The following is a 25,860-nucleotide window of genomic DNA, read 5'->3' as shown; positions in this document are numbered from 1 at the left end:
CTCAGAGAGACATCTCACCTTACCTTGACACATTATTCTGGCTCTGAACAAACCAGTATTTGCTCTTACTCCTTAATAATACTGTGTGCTTAGGGGAGAAGCAGCAAATACCAACTTTAAAGTCTTTAGTTTTAACCCGGTTGGGTTCAAAATAAACAACCCTCATGCACGTGAGGTGAACACGCTACCATGAGACCAGGCAGTATAATATAAGGAGTTTACCCAAGATTTAAAGTTTCCAAGTTTTTGCAAAAACTGGATCAAAATCATCATTGAAAAGCAATAACTTTTTAATAAGATTTAAGTTTCTCTATAATTATTACAGTTTTAGAGATAAAAAGGCAAATTCAAGAAATATGAAGAAAAAAAAAATGGTGAAAATCTGTATTTAAGGCAACAACTCCTATGAGTCAGCTGCCAGTTTTGATGCAAATGGACAGTAGATTTTTTTTTCAACATTCTGAACATTTCTACCCTTGTCAGATATTGTCTATCTATTTTAGCCTTTTGTAGCTTATTACGCAGTTTGGCTTTTTAGCCCATTGTTGAAATCTGTACGGTGACCTATATAGTTGTTAACTTCTACGTTTTTAGTTTCTGTTGAAGAGCTGTCACATTGGCAATGATACCATATTTGTATATGTTTTTGTCATGTAGGTGTAAGGAGACAACCTTTTGATTTTCTGGTGGGATAAAAAGGGGAGACAGATTTTTTATCACCTGGCCTGGTAAGTTTTTCAGGGTTCTTAGGATAGAAAACCGGCAAATTGTAACAAACCCCTGTGGTACGACCATATTTGCCAAAAGATTAGTCCAAATAATTATGACGTTTTGCAAGGCTATTTTAACTTTTTTCTGGGCACGTAATAGTCAAAGTTGTGACTGAGTGCGGAAATATGAAGATAGATAGATAGAAAAATTATAAAGGGACATAACTGAAGAACGGTAAAAGTGACGCTACCCAAATTTGAACTTGATCTGAGTTTTGTGGTAATAAGCATTGTGTGCAAGTCTCATAACATTTGGTTGAGGCTAACTTAAGTAGAGAACAGAAACTAAAAATTCAGCAATTTTTCTATTTGTAAACACGCATAACTCTAGAACGGTTGTGTATAAGTTTTATAAAATTTGGTTGAGACAAACTAAAGTTAGAGAACGGAAACGAAAAATTCAGCAATTTTTATGTTTATAAAGGGACATTACTCAAGAATGGTAAAAGTGTCGCCACCAAATTTCGTACTTAATCTGTATTATCAGTCAGGGATATAACTCTATAGGGTTATTACAGAAAATAACTTGCATGTGTTATTACAGATACTTTTATGAGTTGTGTACTCTTTAATCCTTAAATTTACTAAATCTGTAATAACATATGTTTGTTATTTGTAAAATAAATCTTAAACATTTTTATATTTAGTGGGCTCTAGGGAACTCTTGAAACTTTGCACAGAAACTAAATGCATAGCCTTGATAACTAACTATAAATTTAGATTAATACATTTTTCATTAACCATGCTAAATCAATGAGACAAGGCTTTTAAGTGATTAATTTAGCTGTAATAACAAGGCTTAGTTATTAAAGGCATGTCACTTATTAAATGAGACACCTGGGAATTACTGGGAAGCTTGCGCAGAATCTCATTACATGCTCTGATCATTACTTCTTACAATAAATTAAAATACATTGTAATTGAGCATGCTCTATGTCTGAGCAAATGCTTTGAAGTGATGTAGAGAAGCTATAATAACACCCTTTAGTTATTACAGGCATATTTTTTCTGTAATAACATAGGTGTGATATGCATGATTGGCAAACTATGAACTGTTATATCTTTCTATAGTTTAGTATACATAAAGACAGTTGCAATATCAATAGAACTTGTATACATTTTAACAAAACTAATGATGTATATTGTCCCTTTGAAACATGTAACATACATATGTTATCACAGTTCTTTGATATTTTTGTCCACAATAACAAGCGTATGTTATTTTTCTCTAATAACCCTATAGAGTTATATCCTTGACTGATTATGTAGTAATAAGCATTGTGTATAAGTTTCATAACATTTGGTTGAGGCAAACTAAAGTTAGAAAACGGAAACAAAAAATTTGTACTTGATCTTAGTTTTGTGGTAATGAATATTGGGTATAGGTTTCATAATGTTTGGTTGGGGCAAACTTAAGTTACAGAATGGAAACTAAAAATTTGCAATCTTTCAATTTATAAAGGGGCATAACTCAATAATGGTTAAAGTGACACTACCAAAATTCAACTTGATCTGTGTTTTATCAGTGGAAGTCAAAATTAAACATTGCATTGTATAAAGCATTGATTGTAGTTGATTCAACTATAATAATGGACAAAGGAAGATAATTCCAATTTTAAAAATTACTTGATATTTAGAAGAAAATAAAAATTTTGCAATTTTTCCATTTATAAAGGGGCATAACTCTAGAACGGTTAAAGTGACGCCACCAAAATTCAAACTAGATCTGTGTTTTGTGATAATTAGCATTGTGTATAAGTTTTATAACATTTGGTTGAGGCAAACTTAAGTTAGAGAACAGAAACTAAAAATTTTGCAATTTTTCCATTTATAAAGGGGAATAACTCTAGAACGGTTAAAGTGACGCCACCAAAATTCAAACTTGATCTGTGTTTTGTGGTAATAAGCATTGTGTATAAGTTTTATAACATTTGGTTGAGGCAAACTTAAGTTAGAGAACGGAAACTAAAAATTTTGCAATTTTTCCATTTATAAAGGGGCATAACTCTAGAATGGTTAAAGTGACGCCACCAAAATTCAAACTTGATCTGTGTTTTGTGGTAATAAGCATTGTGTATAAGTTTTTACTTTAACATTTGGTTGAGGCAAACTCAAGATAGAGAACGGAAACCAATTTTGGGACGTACGGACGTATGTACGTACAGACGGACAAGGGTAAAACTTAATGCCCCCACCGCTACGGCGGGGGCATAAAAAAATAAAATAGCCTTGCTAGACGTCATAAATACATAATTATTTGGACTACCAAAAGATGTAACCTAATTCTTACTTGTTTGGGGAAGAGGGGATAAACCGAACCACTATTCAATCTAAATCAGTGAACTGAATTATTGTCTTCTGCAGTAGTCCGAGTCGACATCTGTAACTAATCATGCAAATTGATAGTCAACAGTACCTATACCTTAGAATGTCAGTTCACAAAGAATCACTGGTGATAGGGGAGTGTAACCGATAAATTGATCCTGAATCAGATAAGATTTTCCAAGGACGTATAACTAATACAATACGTCCTTGGATTTTCCCAATAACGGAGAACCCCTTTCTTTGAGTGAATATAAATAGTGACGGGGGTCTCACAAATAAATTTAAATCTGAATTACAGGAACATCGATTAGCAAAGTAAACTTACATATTAATCTCGAAGTTCATGTGCAAGAATATGGCCGGCATGTGCAAGAATATGGCCGCGAAAATTTGACAGCTCCAGAAAATTTACAGAGAAGACGATATCCTTTGTTAAAAACCTGTAGTTTTTGTCCTTACAACATACAAAATACTCATTTACACATCCATAATTATTCTTTAACTCAGAGTCAGCTAAAATGTAAAAATACACACTTTACCTAACTGATCTACCTGGAAGGAAGGATTGTTTACATTGACAACAGCTGTTTCCTGTTCAACAGACACATATAAATAAACATTTACTACGCTCTAAATAACAAATGAGCCATAAACTGAGGAAATTTATAGCCGAACAACCCCAAATCCCAAGTGGTTTTCGATACAAGACACCCATACTCGTGTCAGACAGCAAGGGCTTCACAATACGAAACTCTTGTCGGGATAAAGAATTCCCAACAGAATTGTGGTGCATCCCAGGCGCCAAAACTGCAGATCTTGTGGATCTGATTGAAAACAGACTAGAAAAGGCAATACAGAGACATTATCATATCATACTGTATTTTTGGTCAGGAACCTGTGACTTTACCATTAAACAGGGAAAATTCATCAAGCTAAGACACAATCAAGAGCATAAAACAGTTAACAGTATACTTACTGAATATAAAAGAGCAATTACAATCGTGGAAAAATATCCTAACGCTAAAATAAAATTTGTAGACTGTCCCATTCTTTCAATTGTTAACTACAACAAACACAAAGGACATACCAACCCAGCAATCTTCAAAGTAGAAGATTTCCTTGTCACCAGACAGATTCAAAATTTGAACACCAAAATATCTGAACTTAACCAAGGCCTAAGAAAGAACACAGTCAAAACCAGCAAATACTTCTTTCGAGCAAGGAAAGTAAAAAGAGGAGGTTATAGAAAATCTGTGAACATCTCACTCAACAAAGCAGACGGTGTATATCCAGGACCCCTACTTAGCTTAGTCATCACAAAACAACTACTCCTTGATACATACAGAGAGTGCTTCCATATTGCAACAGAGGCTGAAGAAATACAACTCCAAGTCTCAGAAGAAGAGCTGTTGTCACTATTCTAGTAGCAAAGAAACTGAGGAAAAGAATACTGAAGACAGAAGCTGTAGTAAAGGGTTTAGGTGAGTTTATCTTATCAGTCTTTACTACATGCACTCAACGATCAGAAGTATCCACATCCTCATACAATTCAAGAACTCAAGAATAAGTAACTAACAGACAATACACCAAGAACAAATTAACATCACTATACTGTATAAATAAAATGCATTTCAGCACCAGCTAAATCATCATCATAATCACAATTGTAAAGTACATAGCTGTAGAAAAAGCAGAAGTAGACCAACTACAAATACTCAGTGATGATGAAACCCAGATCAAACAGTATATAACAACAAACAGCTTGCTAACTGTGATAAAACAGCGCAAATCACCAAAATCAAGACCATACAGATGCAACTCAATATCATCATACTTAATATAAATACTATTAGCAAATGCAAATGATGTCAACCCAAATCCAGGACCAACACAACACAACAACAGCACAATATACCCCTGCGGCACATGTGACCAACCTGTCACCTGGGACCACAGAGCTGTCAGATGTGACACATGCGACCAGTGGTTTCACATCAATTGTCAGGACATTCATAGTGGCACATATAGTTACCTCACAGCAGACGAAAACACTGCTTTAAGATGGGACTGCATTGTTTGCGACAGCCCAAACTACAACTCATTGTGTTACGGCTCAACATCCATCCAAACAGAAAACAGCTTCAGCCCACTGGAAAATACTCTTAACAACAGTACTGAAACACAGAACAGAAAGCCACTACATTCATCAACACCAAAACGAAATAATGTAAAGGAAAAACATAAGCCCTTTACACCATTGCGAATTTTGAATGTCAACTGTCAGTCTATTAGAAACAAACAACACCAAGTTGAAAACATCATAGATAGTACCAAACCTGATGTTATAATAGCAACAGAAACATGGCTAGATCAATCAATTACGAACAGCCAAATATTTCCACAAGAATATAATATATATCGCAAAGACAGGAAAGGAAATAAAACCGGAGGAGGCGTCCTAATAGCCATAAACAACAAATATTTAAGCTCTGAGGTACCAGAACTGGACACAGATTGTGAGATAATTTGGGCACGGATACAGCAGAAAGGCACAAAAGATCTATACATATGCGCCTACTATAACCCAAAAACATCGGATGTTGAAAGTCTTCAAGCATTTGAAACATCAGTCAGAAGAACCAACGCAATAAATGCATGCCAATTGATCGGAGGGGACTTCAATTTGCCAGGATGGAACTGGGCAAACAAATGTCTATACCAGGGAACACAGCACACAGAACAACATTACCATTTTGCAGAAATCCTTGACGACAACGGACTAACACAGCTAGTGCAAGAGCCTACAAGAAACAAGAACACTCTGGACCTCTTGATCACTACTCGTCCTAGCAAAATAATGAGAATAGATATCATACCAGGAATATCAGACCATGACATTGTATATGCTGAAATGAACATCAACCCAGTAACAAACAAACAGAAACAACGAAAAATCCCTCTCTACAAGAGGGCGAAATGGGACAGCATGAAGGAAGATATGAAACATCTACACAACGCTATTCAACAAGAAAGCAATACGGATAGACCAGACATAAATATGCTATGGAAAATGTTTAAAGACGGTCTTGAAACAAGTACAAACAAACATATACCAGCAAAAACCTGTAAGACCAAAGATAAGAACCCATGGATTACACGGGAAATAAAATCACTCATAAGGCGAAAAGACCGAGCATATAAAAAGAAAAAGAAATCAAACCATCCTGACGATTGTGCAAGATTTAAAGAACTGAAAAAGACAGCACAGAAAAGCCTAAGACAAGCATATTGGAAGTATATTGAAAGTATCATCACCCCAGAGAATCCTGAAGAAACACATGCCCCTTCTAAAAGATTTTGGATATACATCAAGCACAGAAAAAGTGATAAAAGTGGAGTGGCACCTCTAAGAAAAAATGGTAGCTTAGAAACAGATCCAATCAACAAAGCAAACATATTAAATGAACAATTTCAATCTGTATTTTCCACAGCAAACAACATCAGCAACAGTGAATTCTACAATCAAAATCATATGTCCGACTCACCAGAAAATTACCCTGACTGTAGAGACATCCTTATCACAATCAACGGAGTAGAAAAACAATTGAGAAACCTTAACCCACACAAAGCCGCTGGACCGGATAACATCAGACCAATGATACTCAAAGAACTTGCCAGCGAAATCGCTCCCATACTTACCATCATATTTAATGTTTCAATGGAGACCGGCAAAGTTCCAGATGACTGGCGGACAGCTACAGTCACACCAGCATACAAAAAGGGTCAAAAGTACATCCCAGCAAATTACAGACCAATATCTCTTACATGTATTTGCTGCAAGATCATCGAACATATTGTTACCAGCCATATTATGAAACACGCAGAGGCAAACAACATCCTTTATCCACTACAACATGGATTTCGAAGTAAACGATCCTGCGAGACGCAACTCTTAGAATGCATTGATGACTTAACGAAGTACCTTGAATTGGGAAAACAGTCTGACCTACTGATACTAGACTTCTCAAAAGCATTCGATAAGGTATCCCATAGCCTGCTCCTACATAAACTCAATCACTATGGAATCAGGGGAAAGACCAACAGCTGGATAGAAGCGTTCCTGACAAATAGAACCCAAGTAGTAGTAGTTGAGGGTGAACAGTCAGACAGAGCAAAGGTAGAATCTGGAGTTCCACAAGGTTCAGTCCTAGGCCCTAGTCTATTTTTGTTTTACATAAATGACCTAGCGAATGACCTAAAATCAACAGTTCGTCTCTTTGCTGATGACACAGTAGTCTACTTAACCATCGCCTCAGATACTGATTGCCGACACCTACAGTCAGACCTTGATAAACTGGCACTATGGGAGGAAAAGTGGAAGATGGAGTTTTACCCAGAAAAGTGTAGCGTACTGACTGTCTCCAGAAAGAAAAAGCCAATCAAATGGGACTATGTATTACATGATCATGTACTAAAACATGAAACATCAATTAAGTATCTGGGCTGCACCATCACAAGCGAACTAGACTGGGGAGAACACATCAACAACATTACCAGCAAAGCCAGCAGAAGCCTTGGTTTCCTCCACAGAAATCTACACATCGGCTCTAAAAGCATCAAAGAGCAAGCTTACAAAACCCTAGTAAGGCCCCAACTAGAATATGCCACAACAGTATGGGACCCATATCATCAGAAACATATTGACCAAATTGAAAAAGTTCAAAGGAGGGCTGCGCGATACGTCACCAAGCGCCACAGAAACAGATCAAGTGTCACGGACATGATTAATGAATTGGGTTGGAAAAGTCTCCAAGAACGACGCAGAGAGGCCAGGCTCGCAATGATGTACAAGATCGTCAACGACAAAGTAGCCATCAACAAAGACATGTACCTCCAGAGACCAACCAGAGTATCCAGACATACACAACAGCATGGATACATGGTACAAACAGCAACCAAAGACTGCAGGAAATGGTCCTTCTTTGTGAACACCACCAAAGACTGGAACAAGCTTCCCCCGGAGATCGCCACAGCACAGTCATTTGAGACATTCAAATCTCAAATGACCAACCTTACAAAATAAGTTGAACATTTGTTTTTATCCTGTTTTTAACCATGCAGAACCAATTTGCCAGTATATTCAGAAAGTTGAATGTGGGCAGTATATGGAAGAAGAAGAAGAAGAAGAAGTTTTTTACGGTAAAGACAGACTGTGCTCCTGAATTAAAGTATTATACATTTGTGTATTTTACTCGGGGGGGGGGGGGGGGGGGGGGGGCACTTCCTATATACAAGGTGATAGGACGTGCCGCTGGAATATGTCACTTTTTCCAGCTTGAAAATATGGGAATAGGTGGGGAAAACTATCAGAAATATATGATAAGGTCGATAAAGTTCCAATTACTTGTATATGAAAAGCCCTGTCATTTTTTCACAGCGGAAAGTCTCGCCGTACGTAAACATTACATACAGAATCTTAGCCTTAAATATTCCACTTTTCCAACACACCCCACGAAAACCAACCAATATGGGAAAAGGTTACAATTTTACCCACGCAATATATGAAAAGGTATATATTTTTAAGATCTAAATTATATGAATAGGGTGGGGTAACAGAACCCCAGCGACATCCCCTACCTAGCACCTATTGAAGTGCCCTTCCCCCACCGGAGGTATTTTACTGCTACAAGATATTTGATTTGCTAATCACGCACCCGTTGATGAGCAGAGAACCATACTTTCAAGCCAGGGGCAGTCTATACTAACAGTTAGTATAGAAAGTCCCTGTAAAAAGGCAGGCAAATCCTAACAGTACTGTAACTTAATGATACTTGTATATCAAGTTACAGCACCTCACCCAGCACAGTTAGCACACTGGTGTGTGTCAGTCTTATAATATAAAACTGCGTAGGTTCATATCGTTTGATTCAACGTTTTTTTTGGATATTTTTTAGGACCGTTGTCAACTTGACATTGTCAAATCCGACCTGCCACTTTGCAACCTGACCTGAAAAAACATAATTCGACTAAAAACAATGCCAGTCAAAATTGCTTTTTGAGACTGGGCGACTGAAAAAGTTTTAAAATGTGACCTTGTGACCCTACTTGGAATTCTTCATTCATCGGCGTGTGTCGGTTTGGCTAAAAAGGGGGCATTGTTTTTTTTTTCTTAGGACAAAAAATTGTTTCTATCTTTATTAAAAAAAAAAATTAAGACCAATCATAAACTTTTTTTTCAAAACTCAGTGTCGTATTTTATTGTTTTCCCAACAATTTTTAATAAAAGCTTAAAATGTTTGTTTCACTTCCCTCTGACTTCCCTCCTGATTTTTTTTCTCAAGAAATTATAGAATCAGTAAATGGATATATATATATGTCTGTGGTCACAGTCATGCAGTTAGATAAGAAATTCCAGCATGCATCATCAAATAATTCATGTGTATTTGTGACATCAACATAACTTAAACATTATATTATTTCCCAGTAATTATGTAAATCATTTTGATTTACAATTATATATGTCTGGGACTTATGCATGTATATATCTCACAGGCACTTGTCTCAGAAAAAAAAATCCTATATACTTTAATAAAAGTATATAGGAAAAAATTCTGAGACAAGTGCCTGTGATATATCTGTCAGTCCCAGAATAATAAATATAATTGTATCTTAATCTTTGGAAAAATCCGATTATTAAATTGTTAAATTCTTTTACGTCATAATTATATCAAAGTATACTTTTTAAAGTTTTAAATTTTAAAGTTAAAATGAATATTCCGTTTTGATCGGAGGAAAAACTTTTTAAACTGTAATGACATGGTCAGTCAACGTTGCATGGCTGATTACAGGTAATTAAAGCATGCAGTAATTTTCCATTACGACCGTGCGTGTACCCTGGGGTGTGTATAACGTATTAGAAATATCATAGTTTTCTAGAGAACATCCTGTCTATGTGTAATACATTTTAATGACATTACACAATTTTTTTTTCGTTAAATGTAGTTGAGTATCTGTGTCCATTCCCTATTGCAACACTACAATTCTTTCGAAGAAAAAAATGTTAAAATTAAAAAAAAAAAAATCATTTATATAAAATAAAGAAGAAAAAAGTAGCAAATAAACTTATGTAACTACGCATTGACAGAGACATATATACACAGAGATTGGCAACTCCGTGAAATCCCGTTAAAAAACGCGGCCCGGAATGAGATTCTCGTCGATAATTATTCTACAACATGTAGACAAGTCAGGGATGAATAACCTCGATAGCTAATCAAGAAAAGTAATAGGAAAACTTATTTCAGATCAAATAAATTCTTTTTCTAAAAAACTACTTGAAATAGTTGTATTTTTTTTAATGTATTTGATTGAGATAATATTTTTTTCTTTTTTTCGGCATTTCTTTTAATTTAAAAAGTAAAATCTGGTAATGATCATGATATTACAAGAAACATTTCTTTGCTGAAGTTTGCTTCTAAATTACACAGTGAAATTATGTGTGTCCGATTTTCCGGTCATTATTTCCTTAGAGTTGTGACTGTGGATTCACAGGTGTGCGATTACGCAATTTATTGCCCTCCGATCACCTGAATTTTGCCAGAGGTGAAGTTCTAAGTGGATTATTACTTGGTAATTGTTTTTACAACTAAACAAATTCTGACATTATTTTAACCATGACCAGAACTTTATTTTAACAGAAACACTGGGCTATACTATGAATAGGGTAAACGGACAGAAAGTCACAGTACAAAAAGTCACAGGACATAAAGTCACAAATTGGATAGGACAAAAAGTCACAAATTGGATAGGACAAAAAGTCACAAATAATTTATTGACAATTGTTTGAATATATAAGAGAAAGATCTTCAAATAATATCTTTTTTTACATTTATTCATTTTTAAGTTCAGGAAATTGTTCATAAGCCTTGATAAATGAAAAATTATTAAATTTTAATCATGCAAATAATATATTTCTTGACACCATGAAGCCATTTAAGTGCCAAACCACTTTGACATTTTGTTATCATAACAATTATTTGATCATCATTGATATTTATTGAATAAATTTTAATTACAAAGTTGCTTCATATATTATAGTTCAATACAAAAAACCAAAAAAATATTTTTAAAATTAGTGTTTTCTTGTTCAGAGAAAAATAATCTCAAAACTGAATTGTGACTTTTCGTCCGTGACTTTTTGTCCGTGACTTTTTGTCCTGTGACTTACTGTCCTACATTCTACTATAGTATTCAATCAGGAACAAAAATAGTCATTTAACATGTCAAAAAAAGAAATCAGCAAGCAACTTTTTATATAAAAAAATATGTAGCCTGTAGAATTTTGTCTCGTGGAAAACGGATTAAAATGATTAATTTTTGATTGACCTACAATTACATTATTTGTGGAACCTTTGCATGAATTTCCTAAATGAACGTACATTATGTACAGTGTTGTCGAAATCACTATTTTTGCTGTCATGAAATATTGAATATGAATCTGTCATTATTTGTAGTTTTTTAAAGACTTAATATCACAGACCCTGATTAAAAACAACGTGTATCATAAGTACAGTAAAATGCTCTGCTGAACTGTAGAATTTTAATGTTCTGTTTCATAGACCACAGAAGTACTGCAACATCCTTATCTTTACTCTTTCCTATCGGGTAGTGAAACTGGGTAGTGAAACTCGAGTTTGAAATTAGAAAGATTTAAAATTGAAGACAAGTTTTATCTGATCTTTTGTGGGTTTATGTTTCGGTGCAGTGCTATGTGGGCTGTTATTTTCTTTTCATTTGTCATTTTTTTATCTGTGTTACATGACCTTGTACTTTTTGTATTGCCCCTTGACATCTCCTGCTTCTGTTTAAACCTTTACCACTAATATCTCATCTGGTTTAAATAAAATAGTGTCTCATTCCCGGAATTTGTTATACAGGAATTCATTTTAATATCAGTTTTTTTATAAGCATATAAACTGCTTGGTCTCTTCACACAATTTATATTTAGGACGGAATGCATCAATAGGTACATACATGTACCAGGTCACCAATATATAAGTACACGTTATGTGCTTTTGACCTCCACAAGAATTCTTAAACATTCATAGATGTGCAAAGAATATTTTTGTCGTTGGGTTGTTGTCTCATTGACACATACCTCACATTTCTGAATAGTCATAGCAGCTGTGCCTATTCAATTTATTGCAGAAAATATTTGCATTAACATTTTTCAAAATAGGCGAGGTGAAACAGTGATCACAGAATGAGGACATGTAAAACTGAAACAACACAACACAACAGATAAATATAAACAAGCACTATTGCTAAAGGACTGAAACAAACATAGATGATGACTAATATGAGCGACTAGTAGTGTACAAGTAGAGTGAACATTTCTTGCTTCTTATTCTACACATTTTGTCATTTCATGTAAACAATTAAATATGTTATTTTCTGAGGAGAGGAAGGAATTTGTGAAACGAAATATTTTGCCTTTAGTACTGTCAAGTTATATAGTCACAGGAGTGTTGTTGAATGAATGAACATTTTCCCTTTTTTTTACATTATGCTACCTTTATGCTACAAAGGTAGCATTTCCATTCTCATGATATACAAAGATATTATAGAGTGGCCTTCCAATGATAGTCATACATATGTACATGTAAATCATTGTCTCATTGGCAATCATACTACATCATCATATTGTTATACATGTATGTAAAAATTATGAACATGTATACTTTGTAAACGTAAAGAAGACAAATGAAGTTAAACACAAGATATTTATTTGCATTTTTATCTGTATAGTCTCTGCACAACTGCCACTTCTGTTTCAAATTCAATAGATTGAATGCGGAGTCGTATTTATTCTTAGTTCAATGATGACACCATCACTTGCACAAAAATCGCATACACATGTACATCAAGTTTGGCATATGAACTATGATATTTGAACTACAATAATGTGGTGTTTTCACAGTCAGGGTAAGCACATGTCATTTTCTCTCTTACAAAACCATTTTTTAGTATCACATTGATAGTAGTACATGTAATCGGTCCACTACATGACTGTGCAGTAACATTTGAAAAAAGTCATCACTAATAGTTGTTCCTGTCTGCCAGGGAATCTTTTTTTCAATCAGAAAGGCTAGGGAGTCCTACATTCAGCACATGTATGATATTACATCTCTTGTATGCTGCACTGTTAGGTAAATTTGATCAACATCTTTGTTCTTTTATAACATGCAGGATCCTGTTAAAAAAAAAAATGCTGTCAGATACTGAATGCAAATATACATGTATATAAACTTGTAAATGTCATCAAAGTGGTGGAAATAATGAAAAAAACAATTTATATACACAAAACCAGTATGTCTTGGGAAAGTAATTCCTGTGATCAATGGTGATGGGTACATTTGTTCTTTAAAGATGGACAATTTTATAAACTGTAGCCATGGACAGGGGCCTGTCTTTATATTGAAGAGAATGAAAATGGCCGACAGCTTGAATGGTCATTTTTAATTGTAAATTGCATCAAAGTGGGTGAAAATATGTAAAAAACAACTGTTATACACAAATCCAGTATGTCATAAGAAAGCAATTCATGTGCTGGGAATAATTATTCTCTAAAGATGGAAAAGTTTATTGACTGTAGACATGGACAGGGGCCTGTCTTTATATTGAAGAGAATGAAAATGGCCGACAGCTTGAATGGTCATTTTTAATTGTAAATTGCATCAAAGTGGGTGATTTAATGAAAAATTCAACATATTTACACAAAACCAGTATGTCTTGGGAAAAGTGATTCATCTCATAAATGGTTTTATTCCTTTTCGAATGAAAAGGTTTTAATAAAAAATACGTCCGTGTAAAAAAATTTTCATAACGTCCATGTCGGCCAAGCTTTCCCCTTATTATTGACCACAATAAAACGTTAATCGTCACAATATTTTAACTAACAATTACTACAAACTGAATAAAACAAGGTAAATAATTTACGAAATTGAAATATATACTTACATTATGCTGTTTTGAAAAGCTTGATGTAAAATAAAAATCGATGCGGTGGTGAACTTGTCATGATCAGATGCAAAATGGCCATCTCGTTAAAGTCTCGTGTGATGCGTGTTTTTAATTGGATTTCGCTGACCACTGTTACAGTTGCCAATCTCTGTGTATATATGTCTCTGGCATTGAGTAAACATAATTTCACTTTACATGTACAAACCCTTGAGAAAACGTATATATAGATGTGTTTAAAAAGGCCAATTCCCAGTGGATTTATTTCACACTAGGACCACAGGCACTTGTCTCAGAATTTTGTTTCCTATATACCTTAATACATGCAGGGACTTTCTATACTAACTTAGTATAGAAAGTCCCTGCTTAATATAACATTAAAAGTATATAGGAAATTTTTTTTCTGAGACAAGTGCCTGTGACTAGGAACTAAGATAACTAGAACTAAGTTCATTGGAAAGTCTTTTTGTCTGATACATGTATACCTATAGATAATGTACATAATTAAGAACAGCTTCAAATACATGCCTATAAATTAACGGTACGTCTAAAAACCGCTCAGGACCTTCTCAGAATGCAGACAGGACATAAAAAGTCACGCAGGACATGTATATATGTTTTAGTGAGCGTTGAGGGTATACATTCGACAGATAATTTAATATTTGATCTTATAATTTTGGTTTTGATAAAATCAAACCAACATTAAAGAAGTTATTTGGGATACGTCATGCATGACCGATGATCATATTCAATACCAATCATCATTTTGATTACGACGTTTGATCTTTAATAATTAGGACTGATTGATGATGGTTATAACCACATACAAGTAAACTTTGCAAACAAACAAAAAAAAAACGTTTCTTTGGAAAAATTATAAAAATACATGAAATATTGTTTTTACAAAAAAAGTTAAATAAATTTTTCGTTTTGTATGTAATAATTGAAGCCATTTAGAAATATCAGAAATCTTCACATAGACGGGAAATTTTCAATTCAAGTTATTTCATTTGAAAACGTTAACAAATATAGATCTTATTCGATGTAAAATGTGGCGTCCTTGGAGATCAAAACCCCGTTTAAATAGGGTTTGTCTACTTTCGTCTATTGCCGAACATTCTATAATCAAGGATTTTTACAAATCCTTGCTATAATATAATGAATCGCGTCGCCAATATCACCACAATTACATAAAGTACAAATACTATCTGGCATCTAACAATTACAATAGGAAATTTTGAGTCGAAACTGAAGTACCAAATCTACAAAAAGAATCACTATTTTTTGTAGTAGTAGGCGTTGAAAACTATACTGTTTATAATCTTTTTTTTTCTCCTAGATTAATTGAAACTCCTGAAATAATTTAACATTATCTATAGACAGCTTACATATGCAAATCTTTTTAGAAGTATGTGAGTGTTTAGTAATAATTTGTTCATTAACCCCCCTTTTCCTTCTATAAAATTACATTGTAATCGATTTTATTTCCAAATTTGTGTTTGCTAGGATTGACACTTAGAACGTACAACAAAAAGTAACAAGGTAAAAAGTCACGATTCAGTTTTGGGGATATTTTTTTCTTTGAATAAACTTAATTTTAAAAACGTTTCAGTATTTTTCTGAAACATTTTTAAAAGGAAACGGACTTGTAAACAAAATTTATTTTTGAATATTAATATGAACAATGATTGTTAAGAAAACAATCTGCCAAAGTGGTTTGGTAATTAACTGAAGTCATGCTGTCAAAAATGTCTCCTTTTTATAAGTTATTGATAAAAAAAACTATTTGAAGGCGAATTAATCATTTCCTCAACTAAATACATTTATCTATAAATAAAGTCAATTCGTCAAGAACTTTCTCTCATATATTTAAACAATTGTAAAATAATTAATTTAAACCATTGCCCTGCGACTTTCTGTCCGTTTACCTATACTTATTCCTTGTTAAGTTATTTTCATATCCATTTACGAATACTTATTACGTGATAATTAATTTTTCCGGATGCTTTTTATCCTATTTTCATATCAAACAACCATGTTACCCGTAGAACGGAGTTAAGTGCAAATTTAGGAATTTAGTACTTAAAATTTTCAACAACAAAATTTTACACTTTCATTTACCTGGATTTTTTTTCTACGCTTCGAAGCCGCCACCCTGTATCAAACTTATCCAACACCTCGCATGGCGTATTCACGATGTGGAAGGGATTGACAATATACAGTCAAAGTTAGCAATATACAGCAAGTAAGTAATTGGGTGTTGAATGCCAGTAGATCTGAATTTGTAAATTTTTAAATTGAATTTAACCTGTTTAGAACGTGTATTGTTGAATTGTTCAATAAAATTACACACATAATCTGGGCTGATATGCATAAAACCACTTTAAGTTCAAGGTATCAATAAAACTGGGTCTGCATGAAAAAATGACTTATCACATAATACCAGAACCTATGTTTAGCCTACTGTTACACGATAAGAAAATATAGCTGTAGGCCTAGTTGAAAATCTTTACAAATTAATTATTCTTTTAATTTCTGTTTGACTGTCTGGGTGCTTCTTATGTGTTTTAAATGCTATAGTCAAGTTTTATAGACTGTTGTACGTCATTTGGTCGTTTTTAAGTTTTTGCCATGGCGTTTGTCAGTATGTCTTCGACTTATAAGTTTTATCAAGGATTTGTATAGTGAGATTGGTTTTATTTAATCTGCATCTCTTGTGCTGTATTTTAAAATGTATTACAATTGCTGCATCTTTACACATTCATCAATACACCAAAAAATATGAATAAAGCTTTCGTATATATATATAAATAAGGAGATGTGGTACGATTGGTAATGAAACAACTATCCGCCAGTTCAATTCAAAAACCTGATATAAGCAAATGTGACTTACTTACTTACTTTAGTCAGAGAGATCTTGAATCTGAATTCAAGGATACGAAGTGGGAAGGGTTTAGAGGTGGATTAAGGTGAGGGCATGGGGGCCCGCCCCTTTTTTGGAAAAAAAATTGGTTGATTATTTAGAGAATTACTGAAGCGGGCCCCTCTTTTTGCATGACAGTTAGTGCCTCCTTATGACATTTTTTGGTACCGCAACTGGTGAGGACTTCATAAAAAAAATATTTAGTAAGTTTTTGTTTTGTGATAAATAATGTATTTAGACAGAAATAGGATAAAATAAACTACCGAAAGCTTAAGTCCACATAACAGGGTATGGATGGGGGTTAACAGAATAGAGAATAACGGGCAAACAATAAAGATTAAAGAATAATGAAATGCTAAAATATGAGGAAAGAGAGTAATGAGCAAAAAGTGTAGAAATATAGCAAAAAAAAAATAAAAAATAAAGAACACAGAAAAAGAACACCCCCCCCCCCCCCCTCCAAGATCCTGACTTCAACTTTAACGCTGCCGGGATATTTCTTAGACAAAGTGCACGTATACTATTAGTAGTCAGCCGAAACCACTAAGCGTTTTGCATCCATACGTTTATTTTTTTCGGGATACTGACTGCATATAGTAAACTATCAATGTACTAGTTAATGTTCTCGAGGGATGACCCTATTACAGAGACATATATACACATATGTGTAAATATGTCTCTGCCCTATTACGTGTCAGTAACCTCCTCGACACGGTTCATTTTTACGGCGGCTCAGTTTTGTGTTAAGAATAAACATAATTGATAAGTTTCTTTCCCCTGCATTTCTCGATCGCACTTGTAAATAGCACATTGGTCTCAAGACATTGGTTACAACACTTGCCGTCAGTACTCAAAATTGGAAAAATATTAAATAAGAAGGTATAGAAAATTAAATTAATGCACACACACTATTATCAACCACAGACATGATGTTTTTCTCAATTTGCCTAAATCGTTATTCCGCAATACAACGAGGGTGAAAACCCACCACTTTGAACACAGTCACAGGCACCGGCATGCTGTGAACTTGTAAGTTTCCAAAATGAGTAACTATCCATTACTTTTCTAGAGTAAAGTTCATAGGTTGATCCGGGGGGGGGGGGGGGGGGGGGGGGGCTTTCTTGGTTGATTATATAGGGATCACTGAAGCATGACTGGAGCCGGCCCTCCTTTATGAAAATTTCTGGATCTGCCACTGTATATTCATAAAATAAACCAACAAATTATCCAAAAGATGAATAATACTTAATACTTACGACTAAGATTGATTATAAGTATACTTGAGTCGGTTTTACAAAAAAAACAACCTTACAATTTATCGTAAGTATACTGTATTGTACATGACTTTTAATTACTATCAATATTATTTGTAAGTTTTTTTGTGAAACTGACTGCTGAATTGTTTTTCCATGCTTAAGGTACATCTAAGTCGTATGCTTTTTTTAAAACCACCTCCAGGGTATAATGTCTGCTCGCCCATAGAATCTGTTTGTAGATATAGGAAGATGTGGTATGAGTGCCAATGAGACAACTCTCCATCCAAGTCACACAATTTATAAAAGTAAACCATTATAGGTCAAGGAATCGTCTTCAACACACAGCCTAGTTTTTATCAAAAATGAAATATATTGATATTAATAGTATACAGGTTAAATAATTTATTCATACATTTTTAATTGACTGACTAGAATTATCATGATTATTGAGGAATTTAAACCATTCTTATTTTTCAAAAGGGACAAAAATAAAATTTATATATAATAACAGGGTGATACAAATGAGAAAAACTCAAGAAATTGTTTTCAATTAAGATAAATACATGGTTTTCAGTTGTTTTTTAAAGCAGAGGCAGATTTAGTTTAAAGTTGGAAAAAATTGTTTGTACCAACAAAAATAAATACACAAAGTTAATCCAGAATTATGTGTTTATCATTTTTTTTTATGTTTAGGTTGCCAGCAAGATGAAAAGAACAATGCAGTTCAAAAGTCAAATGTGGATAAGCTGCGGTACAAGGTCCTACTTTTGCAGATTTTCATATTTTGCATGAATGAATTTGAAGTTTATATCATGGAGGGCAGAGAAAGAAAAGAAACACTTCAGTTTTCCTGCTTCTGAAGGATAAATGTAAAACATCTTGTTTGGTAAGTTTTCTGCTCTGTTATGATAGTGTTTGTGCATCCATCTGTCTTTCTCTAAATTGTATTCACTTAAAGTTTTTGGTTACAGTTCACCATGAACTTCAGTTAGTAACTTGTGGTTTTACATGTATGTACTCAAAATTTAGTACTTTAAAATGTTCATGTATTTTTGTCGAGCCTGCAACTTTTGTAGCAGAAAGCTCAACATAGGGATAGTGATCCGGTGGTGGCTACGGCGGTGGCGTTAGCACGGGGGGGGGGGGGTCTCCTCCTATATTAAGGTATATACATATGTGCCGCTAGAATGGGTCCCTTTTTTGATGCATCAAATATATCAATGGGGTGCAATTTTACCGAGGAAATATATCAATGGGTCATAATTTTTCAGTTTGTTGTGCAACGATCTTCACTTAATGGGTTATGATTTCGCTGTGAAATATATGTATAGGTAGGGATTTCACAATTATTCAATATATGAATGGGGGGTGTTTTTTAAATTCCTGCTGCACAACTGTACCCAAAATCCCATGTTGAGACCCCCCCCCCGTGGGCATTAGCTAACTTCCTAAAAGCTTTATATTTTAGAAGGTGGAAGACCTGGATGCTTCATACTTTGTATATAGATGCCTCATGATACGAATTCTGTCTGAAACATGTCCATTGTCCTTGACCTCATTTTCATGGTTCAGTGACTACTTGAAAAAAAAGTTCAGATTTTTTGTAATGTTAATTTCTCTCATATTATGAGTAATAGGATAACTATATTTGGTATATTCGTACCTTGCAAGGTCCTCATGCTCGTCAGAGAGTTTTCACTTGACCTAGACCTCATTTCATGGATCAGTGAACAAGAACTAAGTCTTAGATGCATGATTTTTTTATTAGTTGTTAGTGGCTTTGTACTAGCTGTCAGTAACTGCGAGTACTCTCAGATCTGTACTTAGTGTCTTTTTGTTGTTTGGATGTACAAGTACCCGGCCACATCCACTTGTATTTGTAGTATTTGTATTTTTATCCATCTGATGAGTTAAGCCTCTTTCAACTGATTTTTATACGACCGCGGTTGTATATTGGTATGACTTTGGCGTCGTCGTCGTCCAAAGACACATTGGTTTCGCACTCTAACTTTAGTTTAAGTGAATGGATCTCTATGAAATTTTACCATAAGTTTCAATACCACAAAAGAAAGGTTGGGATTGATTTTGGGGGTTATGGAACCAACAGTTAAGGAATTAGGGGCCAAAAAGGGGCCAAAAATAAGCATTTTTGTAACTTCCAGACATAACTTGTGTGTTTGTGTATGGATCTCTCTGACATTGTACCACAAGGTTCCATATCACAAAGGGAATGCTGGGATTGATTTTGGGGGTAATTGCCTCAAAATTTTAGGAATTAGGGGCCAAAAAAGGGGCAAAAAACAAGAATTTTTCTAGTTTCATGACAATAACTTGTGTGTTAGTGTATGGATCTTTCTGAAATTGTACTACAAGGTTCCATATCACAAAGAGAAAGCTGGAATTGAGTTTGGGGGTAATTGCCCAAAACGTTTAGGAAAAAGGGGCAAAAAATAAGCATTTTTCTAGTTTCCAGACAATAACTTGTGTTCAAGTGTATGGATCTCTCTGAAATTGTACTGTAAGGTACCATACCACTAAGGGAAGGCTGGGATTGAGTTTGGGGGGTAATTGCCTCAAAATTTTAGGAACTAGGGGCCAAAAAGGGGCAAAAAACAAGCATTTTTCTAGTTTCAGGACAATAACTTGTGTGTAAGGGTATGGATCTTTATGAAATTGTACTACAAGGTTACATATCACAAAGGGAAAGCTGGGTTTGAGTTTGGGGGTAATTGCCCTAAACGTTTAGGAATTTGGGGCCAAAAACAAGCATTTTTCTAGTTTCCAGACAATAACTTGTGTTCAAGTGTATGAATCTCTCTGAAATTGTACTGCAAGGTACCATACCACAAAGGGAAGGCTGTTATTGAGTTTTGGGGTGATGAATCATAAGGGGGTTCAAAAAATTTGGGGGGGGGGGTTTCTTTTTTTTTTCTTTAAAATTTTCCATTTTAAATTGGTTATTTCTGATTTATATATAAAAGCAAATAGTAAAGATATGGTTTGAATAGGTAAATTAAAATTTTTAAGTTCTTAGACCACATTCATTCTGTGTCAGAAACCTATGTTGTGTCAAATGTTTAATCACAATCCAAATTTAGAGCTGTATCAAGCTTGAATGTTGTGTCCATACTTGCCCCAACTGTTCAGGGTTCGACCTCTGCGCTCGTATTGAGCTGCGCCCCAGCGGAGCATTTTATTATTGTTTGTTCTTATGTTGTACTGTTACACCACTGTCCCAGGTTAGGGGGAGGGTTTGGATCCCGCTAACATGTTTAACCCCGCCACATTCTGTATGTATGTGCCTGTCCCAAGTCAGGAGCCTGTAATTCAGTGGTTGTCGTTTGTTTATGTGTTACATATTTGTTTTTCGTTCATTTTTTGTACATAAATTAGGCCGTTGGTTTTTCGTTTGACTTGTCATTTCGGGGCTTTTTATAGCTGACTGTGCGGTATGGGCTTTGCTCATTGTTGAAGGCCGTACGGTGACCTATAGTTGTTAATTTCTGTGTCATTTGGTCTCTTGTGGAGAGTTGTTGTCTCATTGGCAATCATACCACATCTTCTTTTTTTATATTTAAGGTTAAGTTTTGGTAGTCAAGTCCATATCTCAGATACTATAAGCAATAGGTCTAGTATATTCAGTGTATAGAAGGACTGTAAGGTATACATGACCAACTGGCAGGTGTCATCTGACCTTGACCTCATTTTCATGGTTCAGTAGTCAAAGTTAAATTTTTGAGTTTTGGTCTTTTTTTCTTATACTGTATGCAATAGGTCTACTATATTTGGTGTATGGAATGATTGTAAGGTGTACATGTCTAGCTGGCAGGTGTCATCTGACCATGACCTCATTTTCATGGTTCAGTAGTCAAAGTTAAATTTTTGAAATTTGGTCTTTTTTTCTAATACTAAATGCAATAGGTCAACTATATTTGGTGTATGGAAACATTTTATGATTTACATGTCAGTCCTGCAGGTTTAATATGACCTTGACCTTATTTTCACGGTTCATTGCTCAGTGTTAAGTTTTTGTGTTTTGGTCTGTTTTTCTTAATCTATAAGCAATAGGTCAACTATATGTGTTGTATGGAAGGATTGTAAGCTGTACATGTTTGCCTGGCATGATTCATCTGATCTTCACCTCATTTCCATGGTTCATTGGTCAATGTTTAGTTTTCTTGGTTAAGTTTGCTTCTTAGAAACTATAAGCAATACCGGTAGGTCAACTGTATTTAGTAATTTGAATGATTGTAAGGTGTACATATATTTCTTGTCAGGTTTATATGAATTTGAAATCATTTTCTTGGATCATGTTGAGTTTATGTGATAGTTGTAGTAAAGCTTTATATTTAGGACTATCAACATGATATCAATGATTAGTAAAGAAGGCGCAATATTTCAGCGTGTGCACTCTTGTGTATACATTAAACACCACATTTACTGTTTTTACCCTGATTTTATGGATCACTGAACATAGAAATGTCATAATGTGAAATTATAGTACATTCTTAGGTTAAAGTTTTAGGTTAAGGTACATAGCTTACCATGAAGTTGAATTTCATACACATGTTCATTATGTGGTGAATTTTTAAATTCAGTGCCAAACTAAGATTTTGAGCCTGATTACATGATTGACTAGACATTGACCAGGCATTGTGTCCTGTACTAGGAATTTGTCCTGTACTAAGAACTTTAATAGTACTTGCTGAGTATGGAGTTTTTGTGAAAGTTTAATATTAGTGAGATTTTTGCATGACATCCTGTCAACTGCTTGTTGATCATGTTTATACATGTCTTAAAATTAATATCTGACACATTGGTGTTTTGTGAACTTGGAAATAAGTTATTTGATAGAATCATAATGTTTTGAGATTATCAAAATAAAAAATATCCCATTTTTACTACATTGTGTATTAATGATTCAAGTATATAAAAAAGAAGATTTAGGATATATGTATAACCATATATAAAAATGAGACAGCAACCGTACAACACAAAAATAAGAAAAAAAAACCCAATATAATTTTTTGCATCAATGTTATAATTTCCAACATGTCCAAAGAGTTCAATGTATTTTCTAATTGAAATAAAACACAAGTGGAACTCTTTCAGAACTTCAGAAGCTTAAAGAAGTGCTGTTTCTATTGTTGGCTTTCTGTATAATATATCGCAAATTCTTGTGAAAAATGGAATTTTATTGTAATTGCCTAAAGTTTTAACATTGATCTATATATATATAACTGGGGAAAATACCCAAATGTTATAAAGAAGAATACATAAATTGATTGTTATATAATATTAGAATAGGAAGATGTGGTATATTGCTAATTTGACAACTCTCCATCAGAGACCAAATGATGTAGGAGGTTAGCAACTGATGACACTGGACAACCTTCAACAATCAGTAAAATCCATACCGCATAGCTATTTTTATTGAAAATCATATGTTCTTGCTACATGTATGCAAACAATTTTTTATTATCCATAACTTCGGATTTTATTGGTTCTTTTTCAGAAGGATTGAAATTCATCACTGAGAATAAAAGGAGAAAACACAGAAACAAGACCAAAATATATTCAAAGACAAAAGTCAGATCAGTTATTATTTTCATCACTCAGCCAATGAATTGAAGTTCTATTAAATATCTAAAGATATTAAAACCACAATAATGACAATGTTCTGTGCTGAATGGCAAAAAAGTGGACTATACATTACGATCACACAATGCTGGATGATAAGAAACTATTGATTTTTTGGGTGGAGGGATATCCTGAAAAAAAATAGATTTATGTAAAAAACTACTAGTATGTTAAGCCTATTAATAGAGTTTTCATTGATTTCAAATGGGAAAAAAATTGTGTTTCAAAAAAGTATTCTAGAATTCATAAATAAACATATATTGATACTTACATTATCTGCTTTGTTGTTTAAAAGTTTAGTTTTGAACAGTTATAGAACAATATAATTGCATTAACATTTCCAAGGAAAAAAAAGATATTCAACTAAAAAGATTCATCTTAAAACAATTTACTACCAAACAGAATTCATTGTAACATACACATTTATTTACTGTATATATTTATAATTTGAATCATAGGATTTTATTTTGTCCCATGGGATATTAAAAATCCCATGGGATAATTATAGTCCCATGGGATTTTTTTGGTTCCATGGGACAACAAATATCCCATGGGACTACAATTATCCCATGGGACTACAATTATCCCATGGGACCCAAAAAAATCCTATGGGATTTAACCAAAATCCCATGGGATAATGGTCAATCCCATGGGATTTGCCCTATCCCATGGGATATTGAAAATCCCATGTTTTTTTAAATCAAATTACAAAATAGATATAATAATAACAGCAGAAAAGCAATGAATTTATTGAATCCCATGTAATTCCGCACATTTTGGTTATATACACGACACTGTAGCTCTAAGGAGAGGCGGCGGCGGATTTGCAAATGAGTGTTTTGCAAATTAAAAGTGTCCAGTGTTTATTAACTAATCCAGTCGTTATATTACGATCACTACGATCACTCCGAGAAAAGTAGTGGATAGAGGGCACTGAAAAGTAGTGGATAGAGGGCGCTGAATTATTCGAGTTAGGTACTAACATTTTTTTTACCTAAATGAACAATTTATTTTAGATGGAATTTGGAATTAATCTAATGTTCTTACAATAGTATATTCGGGCAGGGACTTTCTATACTTAGTATAGAAAGTCCCTGATTCGGGGTCTTAAGGTTGACCTATTGTTCAAAAGGTTCAATTATTTTTATGTATTCTCTTCTATCGCATGTATTTTAACATCGACTGAATAAAAGTATATATCGTAATTAAACCATTTTTTTTTAGATTATAGATATTTTTTTTATTCATCTATCAAATCAGTCGAAAAAAACAATTTATTCGAGAAATTTCAAATAGAAACAATTACCCGTTATGTGCCTCCAGGGACTTTCTATACTAACTTTAGTATAGAAAGTCCCTGGTGCCATATCAACCCTAAACATAAATCCCTACCAATGTACAAACGATTGTATATTATTTTTACTACAAATGCACTTTTAACAATCATCAAAAAAGAGCGTGTCCGGCAAATGAAAAATTCTAATTCATAAGTGAAATTATAATTTAGCGTTTCATTTTTGTATTTTCAAACAACAAAAAACTAGACCATTTCCCTCTATTCTTTAATTTTCTAAGACCATTGTCCTCTATTCTTTATTTTGCCCGTTATATTCTATTCTTATTTTATATTTGATTGCTTTATTTTCCTGTATCTATATATATATATATATATATATATACCTCCTTTATTCGGAGCAACCCCACCCTAAATATACATATGATACACAGTGTCTATAGGTCATCGCTTGTGCCGTGATACACATGTTTTCATAACAAAAGATATCCTTGTTCATATTTATAACATTTTAAATGTCCTAATAATACATCTAATAGTTGCCACTGGACGTTAAACAGCTAACTATAAATTCATCCGTCATATTTTTAATTTTGTTATAATGTGTTAATCAAACAGCATAATGAAACAATT

The 25,860-nt window shown here is 33.9% G+C and overlaps 3 long non-coding RNA genes across 4 annotated transcripts in view; 2 read left to right on the top strand and 1 right to left on the bottom strand.

Moving 5' to 3' along the window:
• Window positions 1–25,860, top strand: part of LOC127705469 (uncharacterized) — a 51,913-nt gene that overhangs the window by 9,605 nt on the left and 16,448 nt on the right. The gene's annotated exons all lie outside the window — the stretch shown is intronic.
• Window positions 12,864–14,193, bottom strand: LOC127705467 (uncharacterized). Its single transcript, XR_007983893.1, has 2 exons — window positions 14,115–14,193; window positions 12,864–13,347 (listed from the first exon to the last, which is right to left on the bottom strand). It is a non-coding gene; the product is annotated as an uncharacterized LOC127705467 (long non-coding RNA).
• LOC127705464 (uncharacterized) lies at window positions 17,503–24,205 on the top strand. Of its 2 annotated transcripts, XR_007983890.1 has the most exons (3): window positions 17,503–17,916; window positions 18,987–19,179; window positions 23,809–24,205. It is a non-coding gene; the product is annotated as an uncharacterized LOC127705464 (long non-coding RNA). The 2 variants fall into 2 exon arrangements; XR_007983889.1 differs by lacking the exon at window positions 17,503–17,916 and having other exon boundaries at window positions 18,180–19,179.

This window comes from Mytilus californianus, unplaced genomic scaffold, assembly GCF_021869535.1.
Source record: "Mytilus californianus isolate M0D057914Y unplaced genomic scaffold, xbMytCali1.0.p SCAF_6, whole genome shotgun sequence".
Classification (NCBI taxonomy): domain Eukaryota; kingdom Metazoa; phylum Mollusca; class Bivalvia; order Mytilida; family Mytilidae; genus Mytilus; species Mytilus californianus.
Note: the sequence above shows the minus strand (reverse complement) of the source record. Positions and strands in the feature narration are given on the sequence as shown.